The sequence below is a fragment of the Dromiciops gliroides genome, chromosome 3, assembly GCF_019393635.1.
Source record: "Dromiciops gliroides isolate mDroGli1 chromosome 3, mDroGli1.pri, whole genome shotgun sequence".
Taxonomy (NCBI): Eukaryota; Metazoa; Chordata; class Mammalia; order Microbiotheria; family Microbiotheriidae; genus Dromiciops; species Dromiciops gliroides.
Window position 1 is genome coordinate 136,367,818 of NC_057863.1, and position 11,953 is coordinate 136,379,770.

Below are 11,953 nucleotides of genomic sequence, written 5' to 3' on the forward strand. Positions count from 1 at the left end.
TAATACCTTTTAACACAATGTAGTTTCCCTGCTTTTCTCTTTTAATTAGATCTAGTTTTGCTTTTCTTTTTGCTTTGTCTGAGATCATGACTGTTACCTGTACTTTTCCTTTTTTTTTATTTCAGCTGAAGCATGAGATTCTGCTCCACCCCCTTACCTTTACTCTGTATGTGTATCTGCTTCAAGTGTATTTCTTTTTTTTAAAAGTATATTTCTTATAAAGAGCAAATTTTAGGGTTTTGTTTTTTAATCCTCTCTGCTATTTGCTTCCATTTTCTGGGTAAGTTCTTCCCATTCCCATTCCCAATTATTATTGTTAATTATTTACTTCCCTCCATCCTCCTTTTCCTCCTTGTTTATCCTTCTCTATCTCTACTTTCACTCTGTCCCTTCACAAAAGTGTTTTACTTCTCACTGGGGAAAAATGGATACTCTATACTATGAAAAACTTTTAATCATCCCTCATAAAATGACCAGAACTGAATAGAAAATGTGACTTTAAGATACAAGAGTCAAGGGAAATAGAAAAAGGTAAACAGTAGAGAGAATTCATAAAGGATTCAATAAGGTTAAACTCTTTACATCCCTACTTAGGAAAAAGATACTTGTAACTCCTAAGAATTGTATCATTATTGGGGCAGTTAGAAGAAGTACACATAGACAGTCAGCACAAGTGTGAGTTTTGTGAATATAACAGTTTAGTTTGAAGAGAATAAATCTATTATTGGTCCAACACTCTGTGCCACCCATCACCTTCTTTACTCTCACATCCTAATGGTCTCTTCTCCTTATAAAGATGTGGTCTATTAAATGCAAGTGCTTGCTGCAAAAGTGCATCCACAATATTTTGTTGCGGCTAGACCAGTGGAAGACAGTGTTGGTATTGAGAAGATCATGAGACTCACAAATCTTCAGTAGTAAGTAGCTGTTGCTGTTACTGTTTCTGACTCCATTCCTCCTAAGGACTTCTGGCAAGGTTTGATATTCTGTGCTTACTCTGAGGCTGAGATGCAGAAGAGGATGAATTGATTCTCTGATGCTTCTGCTACTTTTGGCCTGAAATTCAATACCAAGAAAATAGAGGTCCTCCACCATTCAACTCTGAACCATCCATCCATGGAACCATTGGTCATAGTTAATTAAGAAATGTTTTAATACTGTGGATAAGTTCAGTTACTTTGGCAATATACATTCAAGGGATATCCATAGAAATGATGAGGTTGGTAGATACATTGCCAGAACTAGCTCAGTGTTTGGGAAGCTCCAAAGGAAAGTGTAGGAGAGACGAGGATACCTACTAAACTAAAGATCTACAGAGCTGTTATGCTGATTTCATTCTAATATGCCTGTGAAACTTAGACAGACTAACAGTACTATTTCAGAAAACTGAGCTGCTTCCATTTGAGTCATCATAGGAAGATTCTGAAGATTACCCAATGTGCTAAGGTACCAGATACTGCTGTTCTATTTTGAGCCGAACTGCCAGAGTCCACAACTCCAATGGACTTGACATATAGTACAAATGCCAAATTCATGATCACCTAAAAAACTATACTAAAAAGAGCCTGCAAGGCAAGTGCTCACACCATGGTCAAAAGAAGTGGTACTAAGGCACACTCAAGGTTTCTCTGAAGACCTTTAATACTGATTGAGACATGAGAGACTGGTATAGGACTACTCGGCATGTCATATCTGCATCAAAGAAGACACTGCATTCCATAAGCAAAGCAGAATCACAGTAACAAAGAGGAAACATGAACTGAACAAATACAGAGATATCTCTAATGAAAATGTTCTAATGGATACCTTGTGCCTAACTTGTGGTAGAGCTTTCCACACTCATATTGGACTGATTAGTCCAAATACACTCTACTTAGATCTAATGTTTACATAATGCGAATAAGAAAGATACCATTAGGGACCAAAATGTATAGTTTCTTTACAAATTATGATGCTATAATATAGCTGTAGAGACATAGAAAAAAACTATCTTCACATTCTTCCATTCATGTAGTTAGGGAGAATCATTTTTTTTTTTTGCTTATTTTCAGTCAGGTGTGGTGTTCACATTGAGTCACTGCCATGCAGGCACTGAGCAGAGATGCTTAAAGCCAGATCTGGAAGAATAAACCTGTGACGCTGCTTACACTAACTGAATTCAGCATGCAGGATAGATTAGTGATGAGAACAGTGAGTGGGAGCTGGACATATTACAGTTGTTCAACATTATTCATAGGATTTTTACATTCTGCCTTGTATTATAGATTCGGCTTTAGTAATTTTATATCTGGCATATATTTCATTTTTAATGTATTTTTCCCCAGTGGTAGAGGTTTGCCGAAAACTATCCTGTCATATTTCTCATCATGTTTCTTGATCCTTATAATCTTTTTATTGTAATATATGAATGAACAAAAGAGGATTAAATACTGCAGTTTTCCATATTCATAAGAATATACTATATGGAGAATAATTCATTTCCTAATTTAAAACCTGAAAAAAGTATATCAACTTTCCATTTCCTTTTTAAAGAGATAAAAGTTATACAATAACAGAGTTTTCCTGTGTCTCCCAAGTTATACTATAGCATCATCATGTGTAAGGGAACTACACATTTTATTCCTAAATATCTTTCTGATTTACATTGTGCAAACACTGGATCGTTCTCTCAACCATCAGCTCAAACTAGGTAAAATACTGAGAAGTCCTGCCATCAATTATGACTTATTCTTTCTTACTAAATAAAACTATTTGATAATTTGGCATGTTTCACCACCATCAGAAACTCAGTGAATAGAAGAAGCAGCAAACTTTTATAGCACGTCAGCTTGGTGTAAGCCATTGTAAAAGTTTCTGGAGATATGAAACAGCAAAGAATATCTCTGCCCTCAACAAGTTTCAGTCACTATAGGGCAATAAGGCATATATCTAGGTGAACACATACATGCAATACATTCATATATGCATGCATTGCATATATATGTATATATATGTATGAATGTATATGTATACATATACAAATAAACTAGTATGAGTATCAGCATTAAATAATTGGGTAAAGTAATAGGCATGGAATGTGAAAAACCCAGGCTCAAATCCTATCTCTAATAATTATTAGGTATATGGCCTTGGACAAACAACCTTTAGGTTCCTTCAGGCAATCCCCTAAAATTTCTCTACTAAGCCATAAACAGGTTGTAATCTACATGGATGATGTAGGTCACCATGATAAAAAAAAAAATCTAATACAGCATGGCCAATTTCCTGGATTCCAATTCTATCTCTGATATATATTGTTCAAATCCTAATTGTCCCCAACATCTATAAAAATATAAATCATATATTATTATAGCAGGTTTCTTCACTAGGAATATCTTCTCTCAATTAAGGCACAGGTCTGGATCAAAAAGTATATTACTTCCTTAAAGTGTGTGTGTGTATGTGTGTGCCTGTGTGTGTGTGTGTGTGTGTGTGTGTGTGTAGTATAGTATAGAATATATGCTAGAGATGGACAAATTATTGCACTAGACCTGTTTAGAGGAAATGCGTACTTGAACTAGGGTATTTTTTAAATTGTAAAATACTCTTCAAGTATAAGATATATTTGAAGGCAGTGTTGTGTGATTTCAGAGGACATGGTTTCTATCACTTCTTATCTTATCGACCTTGGGCAATCTAGGTTTGTGAAATGAGGAGGTTGAAGTACTTGACATTTTTCCTTGTCTCTAAATTGGTGGGTCTATCACATTATCCTTAAAGACAAAACTGAGTGGTATCATAGTAAGTGTCAGTATGTTATGAGACCTTGGCTCAGATGGTTTTGGTTTGAAAACCACCTTGTATCATTTCTAGCCAAATGACTATAGACAAGTAACTTTATCTTTCCCAGCTTCAAGTCACTCCTCTATGAAATGTGGGTAATAAGATTTTCACTATAACCATATAGCCTTCTTGGAAAAGCACAGTATAAACTGCAAAGCACTATTGGACATAGTGGACTCATTAATATGAGAGCTCTTAACAAAAACTATATGTGTTACCAGGGAAAGGAGATGACTGTATTTTGAGATGGTCAAAGATCATTCTAGAAGAGGAGATAAAAGTTGGGCTTTTGAAATGATTGACAGCATCTGAGCTGGGAAATATGTATAGCTAGGGTATTTGCTGTATTTAAGGAGGAAGAGAACTTCTGGTGTGAGGGCTTGCCAAGCAATTTTCAGAGCTTCTCATTCACCTTTAGTATGTACCTGACAGCCAGCTCTCATTTCTGGCTCCAAGAAGCCGTAGCATGCACAATGGTTTTAACTTGGAAAACCGTCTTGTTAGATAAGCCAAATAAGCTTGAGAGTAACCAAAGAGCCTCGAACTTGTTGGTCAGTTGGATGGGGTGTGTTGTCTATCATAATTTTGAAGACTTCCCCAAGAAGAATGGGCTGATGAGAATAATTTGTTCCAATGGCCATGGAGGTAGTTGAAGTTGGTGCTGTGTAGTACTTAGAGCTTGGACAGACATCAAAGACTCCAAGGTCATCCACTGTATCCTGGGCCATCAGCAGTCTTCTTGACTTTTGTCTTGCCATTGGACCTCAAAGACTAGAAGAAAGTGAGGTTGATGACTTTGTGCAACTCTGCTACACTTTAATTCACACACAAGTCAAGATATCACCCCATGATATCATTAGTCCTCTCTGAAAACAAAGGTCAAACAACACATACAGCTAAGATTCTTCACTAGTAGCCTATGATATTCTCTCTGTCTGTCTCTCTTTCTCTGTGTCTCTGTCTCTCTCTCTCTTTCTCTGAAAGGACTGTCCTTTGAAGTGCATTTCAACCTTCCAGAAAGGCGAGGGAATTTGCTAAAGCAATGATTTCATTAATGCAATAACTCATCTGCCCTTCTTCCCCAAGACAGACTTCAAGGTCTATGAATTAATAGCTATTTAGTTCAACAATCAAAAATTAGTCATCTTCACACTGCCATTTTTTTCTTTTTGTGATAGCATTAAAATATGACTGGTTAAATGCGAAGCCTGGAATGAAACATTTCCTCATCTTCTGCCTATTTCTCTGTTGCCTGGTAGGTTTTCTTTTGGGATCTATTTCTACCTTGTCTATTTCAGTATGTACAGTATAATTCCAGCATGCCTCCTCTTTTGATGGCGTTGTGACTCACTGATAATGATAAGTGAAGAAACATTTATTTGAACGAATCCTCTTTATCAGAAAGCTGTGGAGGAGTCTCTGTCGAGCTGATATTTTCTTCAAACTGTTCCAACAGGAATTTGCCTGAAAATATGTCAGAGTTGATATTACAATTTGACATTTTCGATACAGTTCAGGGTTTTCATAATTTCTCCTTTGCTTCCTTTCAGTTCAGCATAATTATGCTGATTAGTTGGCAATTTGGGGCAAGGGAAGAACAGTTAATATCAAGCTTTTGTTTACAGGAAAATTCTTATCAGGGATTAGGGCTATTGCTGTAGGTGGAAGGACATTGGATTTTATATGTTTTATTTAGCCACACTCATAGTTCAATAGGTGGTACAATGTATCAGTCTATGCATCATATTTGTTAGCAAAAACTATGTATATTCACATTAGTAGTATATGTTTTAACAACATTTGACATATTAAATATTTAAACTACAGAAAATTTTTATGCTCATTCAGGAGATGTTTAGTGTTTTTAGAGTTCTGAAGCTATGTGTGTGTGTGTGTGTGTGTCTTCTGGAGAAACAATGCATCAATGAAAATACCAGTTTTCTGAAAAACTACATATGGCTGAGCCAGTATCTGCATTTGAAAAGTTAGTGTGATTATGTAAGAAATTAAAGAAAAAAAACTGTCAGAACTGTTTTTCCCATATTATATAGCAACTTCCAGAAAAGAATAAAAATGCATGTATAACTAACTCAATTCCCTGGACATTTCACATTGTATGGCTAGATATTTTCAAAATCTTCATGATAAAAATAAATTTACTTGTCTTATGCAATATTTTCTGTAACTAGGAAGCATCCTTTAAAAGGGAACAAGTGCTCTATGAGTTATAGCTATACTCCCTACAAAATATGCTTATAAAGCAAAATCTCAAGTTCTCTTGGTCACGCATAGGATGTATACTCATTGCTAAACACACAAACACATATGACTAGTATTAATACAGTAAAAGGCTTTCAACATATTTTTGCAAAATTTCAGCCAAATTTTCTCACCTAAAAGACTGAGTGCCATAAATTCATTTTGAAACTAACTTGTTTGAAAACTCAAGTTGGAGATTTCTGTTTTGAATAAGGAACCACCTCATTTTATCCTCACAGGAAGACATTAACAAATGTATTTATACACATGATACTATTTTAATGTTTCCATTTTAATATGAAATTGACTGGAATTAATTATAACATTTCAATGCTTTGCATGAATAAGCAAAAGGTGAAGATCCAAGGGCATGATTTTATACTTTTAAATTTCTTTTAAGTAGTATCATCTCTAAAAAATGGTCCCAGGGCACTATAAACTATAACTAATGATATGTTTAAGAATATGATGCTGTTTGCATCTTCCCTGTGCCATTTCTTGCCTGTGTTACTTTGAGTAAGTCATTCAATGACTCTGGGCCTCAGTTTGTGCTCTGAAAAATGAAAGAATTGGTCTATGTGATCTCAAAAATCCACTTCAGCTCTAAAGCAATGACCCTGTGTATTTAGAACATGAACAATACCTATTTTGCTAAGTTACATGTTTGATTGGTTGAAATATGAATATGTTGTTGAAGTGGATTCATTGAATACTGAGGTGTTTATTGGCACATTAGCCTGAAGCCATGAAGAAAAAAGATTTATTGTGGACACATATGGGCAGGGTCTTGGTCTCTTGTTTTTGTACTTGTTTTTCCTCCTCTTCGTCCTCCTCATTCTCATTTTCTTCCTCCTTAGCTGCACCTGGGATCTGGGAATGAAGCTGAGTTACTCAGGAGAGTAATGCCTTTACATTTATAGGATCCCTTATCTGGGTTGCCACCTGGCTTAACTAAGACATGGGGTGAGTTAACTTCTGGCTGCTAGTGACTAAGCAAGGCCACCTGGTGTGTTTATATCTTGAGCAAAAGCACAACTCCCTGATATCATACAGGGTGATTATAAGCACCCAAATATATCTACAAAGGGTAATTTGAATAATGTAGGGAATGACATGTTTCAATCAAAGATGTATCAATTTATACTAGCTCTGTGATAAAAGAATGTGCACACTAATGATCTACTTCCAACATAACACTGTATAATAGTACTCAGTGTAAAGTGATGTTAGAGAGACAACTTTTCCATGGTTACTACTTCCTGGCAAAAGCAAACTACCTATTGCAGAATGAGTTATACATGATTCTGATATTTCCATATGTGGCTTTTTAGCCACCAAAGTCACAAATCTGATTTTCTGAAGTATAAATTCAGTTAGGGAGAAAGAGCACAAATTGGGAAAGAAATTGAATAGAAAGTATGTGCTGTTCAAGACACATATGTCTCTGGTAAATGGTAAAACTCAAAAATATATTTGTTGATTAGCTGACTAAATGCTAACTGGCTAATTCACACATGCTTGCATATTATTTAAAATTCTGTCTGAATATTCAGAAGATAAAGACTTCTTCCATTGTTTTACTATGTATATCCTTATTATACTAAGCAAGTTTCTCAGTCTGAAATACCTTACATATTGATGGAATCAAAATGCCATTAGGGGAAACTAATAATATTTCCCAGTAACACTTATTAAGAACCTATCTAGGGGGCAGCTAGATGGCGCAGTGGTTAAGCACCGGCCCTGGATTCAGGAGTACCTGAGTTCAAATCCGGCCTCAGACACTTGACACTTACTAGCTGTGTGACCGTGGGCAAGTCACTTTACCCCCATTGCCTGCAAAAAAAAAAAATTATTAAAAAAAAAAAGAACCTATCTATGCTTATTGTTGCAATATAGAAGTATGGAGAGACTATGTAAATATTGTCTAAGAATTTATGACCAATTTTAAACATAGTGATAGAGATATATAGGTAATTATATAACAGAGTCTGGGGTGAGAGTGATACACACAGCTTCCAAAGGTGTCCATTGACCATAATGCAAATATTCTTGAAGGGATTTTAGCTTGATTAGGTTCAGTCATAAATTCTATTTATTATCTTTACATGCTTCTAATGTGGGTCATGAACCTATAGGGGATTGCATAACTTAATATGGGGGGTCACAAAAATTTGGCAACAATCAAAGTTTTCTGTTTTATATACCTACATACCTGGGGTCATGTAAAATTTCTCAGGTGAAAAGGGGTCATGAGTGGGAAAAGTTTAAGAAGCCCTGATCTATATAAAAGTATAAAGTGCTTACTGTGTATTAGAAGGCAGGTACAGTGGGTTGTGTTCTGTAGTGGATAGAGAGCCTGTCTCAGATTCAGGACGATCTGAGTTCAGATCCAAGCACTGATACATATACTTTTTGTCTAACTCTGAGAAAGTTATTTAATGTGTTAGTACCCAGACAATATTTTAAACTGTAAATTGTAAAGAAGGTGCCAATCTGCATTGGTTGATTTAGTTTTCTCAACTGGAATTTCCCTATTTAATGAAATCACAAAGTGAAATGGCTCCTACTATTTCTAAGTAGCTGAAAAAATAGCACTACAATAACATTTCACTTTCTTCATGAATATTCAAGTTTTAATCATCCCTCAGTACCTAGCTACCTACTGCTAGTATCTATTTCTACCCCTGTATCATAGATGTACCCACATGGTGCAATAGGTAGATTGCTAGACTTGGAGTCAGAAAAACCTGAATTCAAAATCTAGTTTCAGTGTCTTACTAGTTGTGTGACTCTGGGTAAGTTGTTTAATCACTGTCCACCTTAGTTCCCTCAGCTGTAACATGGGGATAATAATAGTACCTATTTTTCAGGGTTATTGTAAGGATCAAATGAAATAATATGTGTTAAGTGCCTGCCACATAATATGCACTTAATGAGTGCTTGTTTTTGTTCTTTCTTCCTAACCTCATATCTTCTACTGAATGATTCCAAGAAGGACATTGGGAAATCTATTTTCTCCTTCTTCTCTATTCCAGTTCTTCAAAATGTGAAGACTCAAAAGTCACGAGTAAGGCCCAGTGTCATGTATTTGGTTATCTTCAGTTTGATGACTGAAGATATTATATTATTATATTATTATTATATATTTATTTTATTTATATATATATAATTATTATATATAATTATATAAGAGGGCTATTGCTAAAAAAAATAAAATAAAATAAAGGGCTATTGCTCAAATGTCCCATTGGGTAATTCAATCAGTATTTATTAAGTAATTAAATATGGTCAAAATCTTTTTACAAGATTCTGAAGTAATTTAAAGAAGGCTATATGCTATCACAAACAATAGAAATTAGATCATTTAGGGAATGCATAATTTGCAAACAGGATATGCTTTTCAATTTTACTTGAAAGTTCATTATTTGGAAATCAGAAAGTATTTTTCCATAGAAACATTTTTGGGAGGCAGGGCAAAGAGGGTTAAGTGACTTGCCCAGGGTCACACAGTAAATGTCAAGTGTCTAAGGCCAGATTTGAACTCAGGTCCTCCTGAATCCAGGGCTGGTACTTTATCCACTGAGCCACCTAGCTGCCCCCTTTAAAAACAATTTTAATAAATGCTAGAATCATTCTCAGGAGAGCCCATGGTGTGCTATTTCAAATTATCAAAGATCATTTACAAGTAAAAAAACAATATTTTATACCAAATCCACACCTTAAGGCTAGCCAAAAAAAAAAATTATCCCCCTTTTAAACATTAGGCAATAGAGACTCAGAGAGATTGAGACTTAAATGGCTCATCCTACTACTAAGCTACTAAAATAGTACTAGTACTCTTTCTTTCATTGACAATGACCTTTCCCTTTGTCTATGATTTTCTGGATTTACTCATCCTTCAAAGCATAGAATAAGTGGTCTTGGAAATAGACCTCTCAATCAATTTGTAGGCTACAGAATAGTATCCTGTTAGGGAATAGAATCTATGGAATTAATCCAGGTTTTGGAGTTTGTATTGGAGAATTTTGTAATATGAATATAATAATTATTCAAATTCATAGTCTAAAAGAATTTCATGAGATTGAAGATTAATTGGCATCTAAAATTTTCAAAACATATATTATTTCAGTTGTCACACAATAATCCAATTAGATAGATATGGTGATTAGTATCTCATTTTTAGATAAGAAAAAATGTATAGTATAACATTAATATTATAAAATGAAAAATTTTGAGAATTAATTACATTGATGAAGAATGAAGTAACCAAAGGAAGAGCAATTTATAGAATAACAAGACCCCTGAAAATCAAATACTTTGGAAAGTTGTAAGAAAACAACTTATATTATAACATCAATATTATAATATTGAACAATTTTGGAAAATATGTTGGGGAAGAATAAGTGCACCAGATCCAGAAATGCAATTCATATAATATTAACAACACTATCAAACAAACAACTCTGAAAACTATAAGTACTCTGATCAATAAAGGGACTATCCAAGATTGCTACAGACCAATGATAAAATATGTTACTAACCTTCTTAAAGAAGGGTGATGGAGTCAAGAATTAGAATGAGACATATTTTGGGGGAAGGGTTAGACCAATGAGTGAATTCATTTTGCATGACTATGCATATCTTAAAAGGATTTTGGTTTTTTTCTCTTTTTGACCAAATGAGGTGAAATAGAAAAGTTTCTGTTACTTTCAAAAGTAAAGTAAAATTATATTAAATTAAAAAAAAAACTTTAAGCAAGATTGGGTTGGGGCAGCTAGGTGGCACAGTGGATAGAGCACCGGCCCTGGAGTCAGGAGTACCTGAGTCCAAATCCAACCTCAGACACTTGACACTTACTAGCTGTGTGATCCTGAGCAAGTCAATTAACCCTAATTGCTTCACTAAAAAAAAAAAAAAAAGGAAAGAAAAAGAAAAAAAAAAGGAATGGGTTACTTATCCTGTATCACAGAATTAATTAGAAAGATACACAATGTGTCTCTAACCAACTTACTTTTCCAGTTTTCTTTTCACAGTACTCTTTTTCACACTGTATTTTTTAAATATAAACACAATCAAAATAATCATAGATTTACTTTAGTATAGTATTAGTAATGTATTTTATTCAGTTCACATATTATCTTGAATTTCTCTAACTATAAAATGTTAAATACTGAGAAGAAAATTTACATTGCTAAATGCACTAAAACAGGATATTTAGACATTTCTAGGCCTTTAAATGATTTTTCCATTCATCTATTTGGCATCATAAAGACCCAGCCTTTTTATCTTTTTTATGCATTTGTTGTGTTAATATTGTTTCAATTTGCACAAAAGTCAAAGGAGGAAAACAGAATGACAGTAAGTAAAAGAAAAATGGAAAACATTTGTGAAAGCCATTTAACCAACTTGTTTTTATTTTTCTCCCCATGCAAGGCCATGGAAGTATCGCAACTGCACCCTAACATCAAAATTCTTGAGGGTGAAGAGTTACCACTAAAGAGAGCAAAGATGGGAGCATCAGTCAGATCAGACAAAGTATACATAAAAGACATATGTGCTGGAAGTGATACAATTGTGAGGGCATTGAGAGATCAATATACAAGGTATTCAAAGAAGGCAAGCTTACAAGAGGTATAGAAAATATCTCAGAACTTGTTACTAATTTTTTAAAAAGGTAACTACAAGAACATCAATGATTATTGATCTCTATGGCTATTCTTATTTATACAAAATCTTTATGAGAGTCAACTAAACAGCTAGCTATGGTAGTACGAAGAGTGTTGGACTTGGAGGTAGGAAAACCCAGGTTTAAATCTTGCCTCAGATATTTATTAAATGTGTTACTCTGGGCAATTCACATGATCTCTCA